The sequence below is a fragment of the Gossypium hirsutum genome, chromosome A08 (assembly GCF_007990345.1).
Source record: "Gossypium hirsutum isolate 1008001.06 chromosome A08, Gossypium_hirsutum_v2.1, whole genome shotgun sequence".
Lineage (NCBI taxonomy): Eukaryota > Viridiplantae > Streptophyta > Magnoliopsida > Malvales > Malvaceae > Gossypium > Gossypium hirsutum.
In genome coordinates this window covers 44504918-44516445 of record NC_053431.1, presented here as the reverse complement: position 1 = coordinate 44516445, position 11528 = coordinate 44504918, and the positions used below count along the sequence as shown (strand labels likewise).

General features: G+C 35.5%; 1 non-coding gene across 1 annotated transcript; it reads left to right on the top strand.

The window, feature by feature from the left end:
* Positions 1-5671: 5671 nt before the first annotated feature.
* Positions 5672-5778, top strand: LOC121205903 (small nucleolar RNA R71). Its single transcript, XR_005900976.1, has one exon. It is a non-coding gene; the product is annotated as a small nucleolar RNA R71 (small nucleolar RNA).
* Positions 5779-11528: the final 5750 nt, after the last annotated feature.

The window sequence follows — 11528 nt, the reverse complement described above, 5'->3', positions numbered from 1 at the left end:
ATAATCAAAGCATCAAAACATATTTATAACATCATATTTGGCGTACAAACTTACCTCGTACTCGGAATTTGTCGACTCGGATTGTTTACTCTATAATCTTCAACTTCTCTCGGTCTAAGTCTGAATTTCTCTTTTCTTGATCTATATTTATTCAAAATTAACCCATTTATTCACCAAATCATTCAAAAGAATCCATAGACACATATTTAGGGCATTTTGCAAACTAGCCCTCATATTTTCACATTTTGACACTTTAGTCCCTAATTCACAAAATCACAAAATACATATAATTTGCTTATACACAAGCTTAGTTGAATTTTCATATCTCTCATAAAAGTCCATACATTTCATTTATTTCACATTTTAGTCCCTCAAAATAACATTTTTACAATTTAGCCCAAATTACTCAAATTCATCAAAAATCCAAAGACAAAACATGTAAACCCAACATCAAGCTTTCACATTTCAACATATAACATCACCAAGCTCATGAATTCATCCATGGCACATTTCCAAATCATCAACAATTTCATGAATTTAAGCATGGGCTAGCTAGAGCACCTAACAACGATCACAAAAACATAGAAATTATCAAAAAACCGAACAAAACTCATACCTTAGTCAAGAAATTCAATGTCCGAATGAAATGAAGCTTAAAACCCTTTCTTCTCTTGTATTTTCGGTAGAAAGATGAATAAAAATGGCCACATTTTGATTTTTTTGATTAATATTAACATATTAGTCAATTTCCCATTTTGTCCTTATTTTTATAACATAATTAAACCATTACCAAATGTCCATTTATGTCCATTAATCTTGTCAATGGACTAATAACCACATAAGGACCCTTGCTTTATAAAGCCAAATCAAATAGGCACTTTTAATATCTAGCACACAGCTTTTACCTTTTACGCGATTAGGTCTTTTTTATTAAATTAAGCACACAAACAATTAAATTTTCAGACGAAATTTTCACACATGGTAATTCACATATCATAATCACGGAAAATAATATTTAAACATTTCTCTGACTCAGATTTGTAGTCTCGAAACCACTATTCTGACTAGGGTCTAAACTAGACTGTTACACTCTCCTTGAGTAATTTGGCATTTTCGTACGAGAACATTTGGAATTCCTCTAGCTCATTGAGTTGGAGTATCCGTTTCTCTTTAGCAAGCTTAAGATCCAAGTTGAGTTTTTGAAGCACCCAGTAAGCTTTGTGCTCTAACTCCAAGGGCAGATGACAGGCTTTCCCAAACACCAACCTTAGGGTGACATCCATAAAGGTGTCTTGTATGCTGTTCTGTAAACCCATAAAGCATCATCCATTCTTTTGGACCAATATCGTCTGTTCGGGCAAACTACTTTCTCAAGTATACCTTTGATCTCCTTATTCGCCTGTTCAACTTGTCCATTCATCTGCAGATAGTAAGCTGTAGTGACTTTGTGTTTCACTCCATGTTTATCTAATAACCATTTCAACTACTTGTTCACAAAATGGGACCCTTCTTTACTGATGATGGCTCTTGGGGTTCAAAACCTTGTGAACACATGTTTCTGCAAAAACTTCATGACAACCTTAGCATCATTTATCGGATAAGATTCAGCCTCGACCCACTTAGACACATAGTGTACTACTACTAATATGTACTTGTGACCAAAAGACGGCGGAAAAGTACCAAGAAAGTCAATACCCTATGCATCGAACAATTCTACCTCAATGATATTTGTTCGAGGCATCTCATTTCTGTTGGTGACATTTCCAACCCTTTGACATCGATCACAACTCTTTACATAAGCATATGCATCCTTGAATAGTGTTAGCCAAAAGAATCCGGCTTGCAATACTTTGGCCGCAGTACGAGTACCTCCGAAGTGTCCCCCACTCGAAGCTGAGTGACAATGGTATAAGATCTTATGTACTTCATCTTCTGCCATGCATCTCTTGATCATTTGATATGCACACTTTTTAAACAAGTATGGTTCTTTCTAGAAATAGTACTTCACATCGTGAAGAAACTTTTTCCTTTGATGATACGTCCTATCAATCGGCATCAAACCATAAGCTAAATAGTTAACAATATCAGCAAACCAAGGGGTATTATAGACATGATTTACCTTCAGTATGTGTTCATCTGGAAACGTCTCTCAAATTTGTATAAGAAGAGAGTTCCCTTCTTGTGGCTCCAATCTAGACAAGTGATCTGCTACTTGATTTTCTACTCCCTTTCGATCTTGAATTTCTAGATCAAACTCTTGAAGTAGAAGTACCCATCAGATCAACCTTGAATTAGCGTCTTTCTTGGAAAGTAAATACTTAATTGCTGAGTGGTCCGTATAGATAGTTACTTTGGTACCTACAAGATAAGGTCGAAACTTGTCAAAAGCAAACACAATAGCAAGTAACTCTTTTTCTGTTACCGTATAATTTAGTTGAGCTCCTGTCAGAGTTTGACTTGCATAGTAGATGGGATGAAAAACTTTTTTCCTTCGCTGACCCAAGACAGCTCCTATTGCGAAGTCACTTGCGTCACACATCAACTCGAATGGCAAATCCTAGTCTAGTGTGACGATTATGGGCGTCGTAACTAACCGACTCTTCAGATCTTTGAAACTCTTTAAGAAGTCTTCATCAAATTTGAACATTGTGTCCTTCTCCAATAATTTGCATAAAGGTTTAGCAATTTTGGAGAAGTCTTTAATGAATCTTCGATAAAAATCGGCGTGGCCCAAAAAGCTACTAACACCCTTTACAGATGTTGGAGGTGGGAGTTTTTCAATAACATCTACATTTGCTTTATCTACCTCGATTTCATGTCTCGTTATCTGGTGCCCTAGAACAATCCCTTCTCATACCATGAAATGGCACTTTTCCTAGTTGAGTACTAGGTTTGTTTCTTAGCATTACCTTAGTACTTAGCTAGATTGGCTGGGAAATCATCATATCTATCTCCGAATACTGAAAAATCATCCATAAAAACTTCCAAATACTTCTCAACCATGTCAGTAAAAATAGACATCATACATCTTTGAAATGTAGCAGGTGCATTAAATAAACCAAATGGCATGTGTTTAAATGCAAATGTACCGTACGGGCAGGTGAATATTGTCTTGTGCTGATCTTTCCATGCTATTGTAATCTGATTATACCCCGAGTATCCATCAAGAAAATAGCAATAGTCTCACCCTACGAGTCTATCCAGCATCTGGTCCAAAAACAGTAAAGGAAAGTGATCTTTCCTAGTCGCCTTGTTCAGCTTTCGATAATCGATGCAAATTCTCCATCCCGTAACTGTTCTAGTTGGTATCAACTCATTATTCTCATTTTCAATAACCGTGATACCTCCTTTCTTTGGCACGCAATGGACTGGACTTACCCATGAACTATCTGAGATAGGGTAGATTATACCCGCATCTAACCACTTGATGATTTCTTTCTTGACTACATCTTTCGTGATGGGGTTCAGTTTTCGTTGTCCATCGATCATCCCTTTTTTTTTCATCTTCAAGGATAATCTTATGCATGCATACAGATGGACTAATACCGTGAATATTGACTATGGTCCATCTAATAGCATTCTTAAATTGTTTCAACACCAGGATGAGTTTCTCTTCTTGCTCACTAGTTAATTCTGCTGAAACAATCACAGGCAAAGTAGAAGATATACCTAAATAAACATATTTCATATGTGAAGGTAGTAGCTTGAGTTCTAATTTAAGTGGCTCCCTGATTGACACTTTTGGTTGGGCATAATCCATTTTCCCTAATTCCAAAGATTCAAAATGGGATTACGAATTAAATCCCTTTTGATTAGCTTCTAACAACGCTAAGTATTCATCCGCCTCTTCATCATTCAGAGGATCTGATGTCAAAATTTGTTCCAATGGATCATCAACATAGTTGAGCTCCTTCTCCACTATTAAATCCTCTAAATCGGATACTGTAGAACAATCATCAATTGTGTTAAGAAATCGTATAGACTTAAAAACGTTAAATGTTACCTAATCATCCTGAACACGCATAGTAAGTTTTCCCTTCTGCACATCAATAAGGGTCCTTCTGGTTGCTAAGATAATTGGCACTTCTTTGTCTGATTCAAAGTCTAGAATAACAAAATCAGTAGGGAAAATAAATTTATCTATATGTACCAAACGGTCTTCCTAAGATAATTGGCACTTCTTTGTCTGATTCAAAGTCTAAAATAACAAAATCAGTAGGGAAAATAAATTTATCTATATGTACCAATACATCCTTGATTTTTCCTTCTGGATGTGCTAAGGATCGATCCACTAATTGAAGTGTAATCATAGTAGGTCTAACTTCACCTATCCCCAACTTCCTAAATATTAACATAGGCATCAAGTTAATACTCGCACCTAAGTCACATAATGCCTTACCACAATATGTTGCTCCAATGTTGCAAGGTATGGTAAAACATCCAAGATCCTTCAACTTTGGGGCTAGTTTGTTTTAAACATATGCACTGCATTCTTTCGTCAGAGCTACCGTCTCAAATTCTCCAAGTTTTCATTTTTTGGATAGGATATCCTTCATGAATTTGACGTAGTTTGGCATTTGCTCAAGTGCTTCAACCAAGGGGATGTTGATATGAAGTTGATTGAGTACGTCTAGGAACTTCTTAAATTGAATCTCTTGCTTCTGCTTTTGAAGTCTTTGAGGGTAGGGTGGTAGTGGTTTCTTTACTGCTGAAACTGGTTGATTCGTCCTCCGTGGCAATTCTGCATCTATCGGAGTTGTTAGTTTATCAGAATTAGCTGGTTCTGAAATTACCTTGTCGGGTTTTAAAGATTCTGGTTCTTGTGAAACTGGAATTTCAACACTCGGTTGAACTTCCTCTGAATCTTAAGCGATAGCTTTCTCCATTTTAGCTTCGATGGTGTTGGGCACTACTGTCTTTCCACTCCTCAATGTCAACGCTTTGAAATGTTCCTTCCTCGAATTCTTCAAATTCGCCGTATCACTAGGTAAAACACCTTGTGGTCGGTTCTTGAGTTCAGTTGCAAGCTAGCCCATTTGGTTTTCCAGGTTTTTCAATGTAGCTACTTGGCTTTGGATTAAGGCATCATTCTTGGACATGTATGCCTTTAACGGATTTTCTAAGCCATTAGATGGTTCAACTTGGGTTGGTTTCTAAACTTGTTAGGGAAAACTCAGTGGTTGGGTTGATCGAGGTTGGGCGTAAGTATTATTGATTCCAACCCCTTGGTTACACCAATAAAATTTTGGGTGGTTTCGCACGATGGGTTATAGAAATTGGATTGCAGTCCTTGCCTTTCTCGATTTTGGTTCTGGTTACCTATGTAGTACATAGATTCTGGGTTTGATGGACGTTCTTCAAATTAGGTTGGTGGTTGTGCTGCAAAACTATTAGACCATTAGTAGTAAGAGTATTTAACATTTAGGATATTGATGATACTTGAGATGCAAGTGAAGTAAGAGCATCTACTTCATGTATTCCAGCAACTCATGCTCCTGACACTACTCGATTGGTTGGCCATTGATAATTGTTGTTGGCAATCCTCTCAATGATTTCGTAAGCCTCATTATAAGACTTAGAAAGGAGAGCACCATTAGCAGAAGCGTCCATTACCACCCTCGTGTGAGCATTGAAACCATTATAAAATGTCTCAAGTTGGATGCAATGTAGGATTCCGTGATGAGGGCACTTTCGTAATAATTCTTTGTACCTTTCCCATGCCTCATACAATGACTCATCATCCATTTCTTGGAAAGCAGTGATCTCGTTCCTCAACTTAGCATTGTTGCTAGGTAGGAAAAACTTCATAACGAATCTTTCTGCTAACTCTTGCCATGTGGAAATTGAATTCGGTAGAAATGAGTTCAACCAGGCTCGAGCTCTGTCCCTTAGTGAATATAGGAACAGCTTCAATCATAATGCATCTTCGGGTACTCTGGCTAACTTGAAAGAATCGTTCACCTCCATAAACAGTCTTAAGTGTAGGTGAGGATCTTCAGTAGGCATTCCACTGAACTGGCCCACTGTTCTTCAGCTCTAACTGTTGTGCCTCAATTTCGGGTCTCCTAATACCCGAATTAAGATCATTAAATATTGGCACGGCATACTGTCATAAAGCTCTATCCCTATCATTAGCAATAAGGATAGGATTTTGAGCAGGGTTTGCTCCATTTCCTTGGATCGTATTTTCGAAGTTCATTTCTTCGACCCTTCTCTCATTTGCTTGTCTTCTTCGCTGTAGAAAAGTTCGTTCAATCTCAGGGCCTATAAGGAGTAGGTCAATAATTCGGTCAACACTCATAAACACCTAAAATAATCACATAAAAATTAATTAATTTAAAAATTAAATAGAAAATTAAACCAAAATGCAAAACTAACAAATTCACAAATAATGACTTCTTAAAACAGTCTCCTGCAACGATGCCAAAAAATTGGAACGACGGAAATGTGCAAGTGTACACAATCGCAACAAGTAATAAAGTGACAAGTAAATGTCGAGTTATCGTACCCACAGGAACTGCAAAAAGAATTATTTATGAATGCTATTTAAAACACTTTGCTGAAGAAAAATATTTTGTTTGAAGAGCGTAATTAAAAACTAAAATTTTAAACTAAGTAAACTAAAGAAATAAATCTCAAATACACGATTTCAAACTATGATTTAATCAAGATGACATAATTGTGTTGATTTAATTATATTTCTTTAACTTAGAATTATTAAACTCATGCCTATGTTGTTACGAATAAATTCGCAGCAACTCGGTAATTTGCTAACTTATGAACATGTTCACCTACACAAATCCATTCATCTCTTAACATATCCCTATGTTAATTCAAACAATTAAACAAATTTTAATAAGCAAACATGTTATGGCACATACATACTCATTAAATTGAACTAATCTCTTGCATATCCCTATGTCAATTCAAACGATTAATTAAATCTAGTAAGCACATAAAAGACTATATGAGGTAACAAGGTATCATCACCTTGAAACAGTTTAATCACAATAATCTTGCAAGTTATGCAAGGCAAGTGTACCGCCAGATACATTGCTAATTTAACCTTTAGCTACCTTAGAAGAATACACATGCACTCATTAAGTATTGTGTCCATTAATTACAATTTCAATCCGTTTAAATAATTAATTCATTAGCTACCTCACAATTGTAATGCATGAATAACTTAGGCATGATTTTACTTAATCAAGCATTTTACCGAGGCCTATAATAGCATAAACACAATTTTAATAATTTAAGCAGATGAAATGCAATCAAACCAACACGAATTAAATTCAAGCTAAGATGATTAAATTAATCATTCCAACAACATAAATATTCATAGATATGTTCATTATAACAACAACAAAAATTAAAGAGATAGGGAACAAGAAACAAATCCGGGGTTTTTCTGTGGCTTGACTAAGTTGCTCCGTTCTTCCTTCTTTGTTGTCCTTGCCGATCAAGGCTTCTATGAACACTCAATTGCTACTCCAAAATGGCTGAAGAAGAACCCTTTCTCAAGGGGAGAAATTGGCACAAGAGCAGGGGACTTGGAATGGAAAAATGAGAGGAGAGAAAAGATGTGAATGAATGAGGGAGGCTTTGAATGATCAGCCAATGGGGTTTTTATAGCTGAATGTGGCAGCTAAAATTTGCTAAAAATAGCAGCCAAAGAGCCACCCCTTGGCCGGCCATCTATGTAGCAAAGTTGATGGTTTCAACTTCGCTAAATTAGGCTTGGGGCAAATCTTCAAAGCCATCAATAGGGGCTGATTTGCAATTTGAACAAGTATTCAAGGGCTTATTTGTAGCTTAAATAATCAGCTATTGAGCTGAATTGGGTCAGCACTTGGACGGTTTTGGGCTGTCCTCTCCTTGGCCGGTTCGGTTCACTCGGTTCGGTTTAATCGGACCATTTTTCATAATTAATTAATAATAATTTATTAACCCAAATTAAATTGAATATAAATTAAAATTAATTAAATTATGACTTAATACACATAATTTTGGACCATCTTAGGCTGGAAACTAATTCGCCTCGATACTTCAAATTGCTTCTCGGTTTTGTGCTTCTAGAAGTGTCTGCCGAATCATTTTTCGCCCTTTGTGCAAATCTGTCGAAACTAACCAAAATTCATCAAAAATAATTATAAAATTAACTAAATTTTAACATGTTCACATTTTAAGTGCACTTTAATTTTTTTATAAAAATTATTTATTTTTCGACAAGAATTTAATCGAATTCGCATGAATTTAAGTTAAAAAGGGTATGAAAAAGTGTGTAAATTTTTGTGTTTCCAAATACCAATCCACAATAGGCATTCACATAGAAATTTCCAACCACATAACAAAAGGCTACTTCCATACATATATATATACACATAACCAAATATACCAAAATAAGCCAAATCACATGGTTATACACATAACCAAACATTTATCATTCACAAGCCAAATCAATTGGCTAAATACATTACCAACATATAAACCATATTAATCACAACTCCTATACATGCCATATAACCAAGTACACAAGTTCAAAAGTACCAAAATGACAGCTGGATAGTATGATGAGATCTCTGACGACTCCCAAATCTGAGCAAGCTTTCGTACATACCTACACCAATACGTATCAATCTCTTACTCTTTCATATCTTCAATATACCCGTTGAACCATTTGGAATAATATCAGATACTCAGGAATCTCACACCCTAGGGGCCAATGCCAGGCCGAGGCCATCTCAATCTAATATCTCATATACTGCTCACTCTCGAGCTATCAACGGGTCTACTCACACAAGCTGACGATCAAGACGTAACTACACGATGTTGATCACAAAAGCTGATGAGGATCCGCAACACATATTGGATAACTCGGCCACTAGTAGAACGTACAAACCAGTACCCAAACACAATAACCCCTAACGACATGTCATTTGTATCCTATCTATTCCTAAGGTTCAACCGGGATTTAAACATTTTCGAATCTTCGCCGAACATTTCCATAAAGTCATAATCACAATTAATGCATTTATAGAGCTTTTAATACACAATTATATTAATGCTTATTAACAAACAAACTTACCTCAGATTTATACGGAGAGAAACGAGCTATCAATCCAATATTTTGTTTTTCCCCCGATCTAATTCTGAACTTCGCCTTTCTTGATCTATATATAATTAAATATAATTATTTAATTGTCATTCTATTTAATTTAATTCAACTTTTATATTATGGCAATTTTACACTTGTTTCCCTAAACTTTAGACTTCTTTACAATTTAGTCCCTAGCTCATAAAAATGAAAATTCATGCAATTAAGTCCATACCCATGCTAGCCGAATTTCACCTATAGTTATAGCAACCCATATTTTTCATTATTTCACACATTTACCACACAATTTATCAGATTTCTCAATTAAATCCCTAATTGAAAATTTTATCAAAAAATCACTTAACAAATGTTGTTTGTCTAACAACAACCATCCATTTTCTAACATCAAACATCAAAACACACACATATTCATCAATGGCAAAACCCTATACCTTTAACAGTTTTGCAAATTAGTCTCTGGGCTAGCTAAATTAAGCTACAACAATCTCAAAAACATAGAAATCATTCAAATTAGACAAAAATCGTACCCAATTGGACAATAATGCCTTGGCCGAATAAAGAACCCTAAAATGGCTTCTTTCTCTTCAATAATTAGGTGAAGAAGATGGATTAAAATATGATACATTTTGTTTTCTTTATTTTACTTAGTTTTTTTTATTAAATGACATTTTTAACCTTGATTATAAATCATTAAAGTCGCTTAATGCATGTCCAAGAATGTCCACTAACTTTATAAATGGTCTAATTACCAATTAAGGACCTCCACTTTAAAGTTCTATAGCTATTAGACACATTTAGCTAGTAGAACACAACTTTTACACTTTACGCGATTTAGTCCTTTTTATCAAATTAAGCTTTCAAACGATAAAATTTCTTAACGAAATTTTCATAAAATCATAATATCATGATGTAGACCTCAAAATAATAATAAAATAAATAAATATTTAAATCTCAAATATCTGGTTCCGAAACCACTGTTCCGTTTCGACGAAAAACGGGTTGTTACAACTCTGTCCCTTTAGGAATTTCGTCCCCAAAAATCTTACTAGAAAATAGGTTAGGATACTGTTTTCTCCTAGCTTCCTCGGGTTCCCACGTAGCCTCTTCAACACTGTGACGTTGCCATAGAACTTTCACTAAAACTATGCTCTTATTTCTTAACTCTTTAATCTCTCGAGCCAAAATTTTGAACGGTTCTTCGCTATACAACATATCAAGCTGAATTTCAATCTCTGCCGGAGAAATGATATGCGATGGATTCGATTAGTATTGTCGTAACATCGACACATGAAACACATTATGAATTTTTTCTAATTCTGACGGTAAAGCTAGCTGCTATGCCATTGGCCCTATTCTGTCGATAATCTTATACGGCTCGATAAATCGTGGACTCAATTTTCCTTTGTGACCAAAACGAATAATCTTCTTCCAAGAAGTTACTTTTAGAAACACATTGTTGCCGATTTGAAATTCAATTTTTTAGTTTCAAATCTGCATATTATTTCTGTCGATCTAAAGCTACTTTCAAACTGTCGCGAATTACTTTCACTTTCTCTTCGGTCTCTCTGATCAAATCAGCCCCGTGAATCTTTTTCTCACTAAGCTCGGTCTAGTACAAAGGAGTTAGGCATTTACGACCATATAAAGCTTCATATGGTGCGATCTTTATACTCATTGAAAACTATTATTATACGCAAATTCAACCAACGATAAATATTTTTCCCCGTTGCCTTCAAACTCTAAAACACAGCAACAAAGCATATCTTCGAGAATCTGTATAATTCTCTCGGATTGACCATCTGTTTGAGGATGAAAAGTAGTACTAAAGTGCAACTGCGTACCCAAAGATTCTTGCAATTTCTTCCAAAACCGTGACGTAAACCTCGGATCTTTATCTGAAATAATAGAAACTGGCACCCCATACAGTCTGACAATCTCTGAGATATACAATTTAGCTAATCTATCAAGTGAAAAGAATGTATGTACCGGAATGAAATGTGCCAATTTCGTCAAACGATCAACAACAACCCAGATAGCATCTTTCTTTTTAAGAGATAGGGGTAACCCTGATACGAAATCCATCGTAACTCTATCCCATTTCCACTATGGTATCATCACTAGCTGTAGTAGTCCTGCAGGAACTTGATGTTCGGTTTTGACTTGTTGACAAACTAAGCATCTCAACACAAATTCTGAAATGTCTCATTTCATGCCCAACCATTAGTAAAATTGTTTCAAATCATTATACATCTTAGTACTCCCTAGATGAACAGATAAACAACCACTATGTGCTTCGTGTAGAATTTTCTAAACAAGCTCGAAATTTCTCAGTACACAAATTCTACCTTGGAATAGTAAACAATCATTGGATCCAATACTCTGAATTAGTAGTCGACTCGCATTGTAATCT